This window comes from Littorina saxatilis, linkage group LG16 (genome assembly GCF_037325665.1).
Source record: "Littorina saxatilis isolate snail1 linkage group LG16, US_GU_Lsax_2.0, whole genome shotgun sequence".
In the NCBI taxonomy this organism is placed as follows: domain Eukaryota; kingdom Metazoa; phylum Mollusca; class Gastropoda; order Littorinimorpha; family Littorinidae; genus Littorina; species Littorina saxatilis.
The window spans coordinates 11,804,606-11,805,731 of NC_090260.1; the positions used below are offsets into that span (position 1 = coordinate 11,804,606).

The following is a 1,126-nucleotide window of genomic DNA, read 5'->3' on the forward strand; positions in this document are numbered from 1 at the left end:
ATTGACCCCGCCGTGTTCACCCTGCCTGCGGCCTGCAACCAGTAGGATGGCTCGTGCATGGCGAATAACAACAAACATTGACCCCGCCGTGTTCACCCTGCCTGCGGCCTGCAACCAGTAGCATGGCTCGTGCATGGCGAATAACAACAATCAAGAATGTTAGGTTACTTGAACGTTTAACTATTGACAAAACGAAACGTTACATTTACAGTACGTCGTCCCAGTAATCATAATAATACAATAATAAATAAACAATACAATAATTCACAACGTTTCCAGTGTAATAATCAAACAAGGAATAAACAATACAATGATTAAATAATTAAACATTTTCAGTACAATAATCCCACGTCCCAATAACCTACAATTTTATTTTTTTGATTGTGAATTTTAAAACGTCAGCACTCTGTCTGTTCTTGGATTCTCAAGTTACTGGGGTAACTCTGCAACAATGTCTTTAAACACTAAATGGGGTTTAATGTCCATTTTCTTAAACGAGTACATGGGAGAAGTCCACTGGAGCAGTACCCGTCACAAATAATTGATTTGCAAGAGTGACTTCCTTTCCTCTGAACCAACATTGCTTAATAAACACATGCTCGATATTCTTCAGTGTCGAGGAATTGTTAACATTCTGTCTGAATGTTTTTGCTCTGTGTGTTGTGTGTGTGTGTGTGTGTGTGTGTGTGTGTGTTTGTTTTTGTACATTTTGAAGATCATTGAATGGGAGACAAACACTGACCCAGTACCCATTTCTGGCACTTGTATAAAGAACAGTGACTTCCCTTTGACTGGAGCAAAAACAAGTGTTGGCTGAATTAACACATGCGCGATAATTATATTCTTCAAGGTCCTGCACTCATCCATCCTTGTTATTATGATAATTGTAATCCTTCCACGAGACAATAGTAAGGCGTCCGCCCCGTGATCGGGAGGTCGTGGGTTCGAACCCCGGCCGGGTCATACCTAAGACTTTAAAATTGGCAATCTAGTGGCTGCTCCGCCTGGCGTCTGGCATTATGGGGTTAGTGCTAGGACTGGTTGGTCCGGTGTCAGAATAATGTGACTGGGTGAGACATGAAGCCTGTGCTGCGACTTCTATTTTGTGTGTGGCGCACGTTATATG

The 1,126-nt window shown here is 42.0% G+C and overlaps 1 protein-coding gene across 1 annotated transcript in view; it reads left to right on the forward strand.

Moving 5' to 3' along the window:
• LOC138951576 (uncharacterized) overlaps positions 1-607 on the forward strand; it is a 4,941-nt gene extending 4,334 nt beyond the window's left edge. The window contains exon 5 of the mRNA XM_070323140.1: positions 1-607. This exon is cut by the window's left edge and continues 351 nt beyond it. The gene's annotated coding sequence lies outside the window, so the exon portion shown is untranslated.
• Positions 608-1,126: the final 519 nt, after the last annotated feature.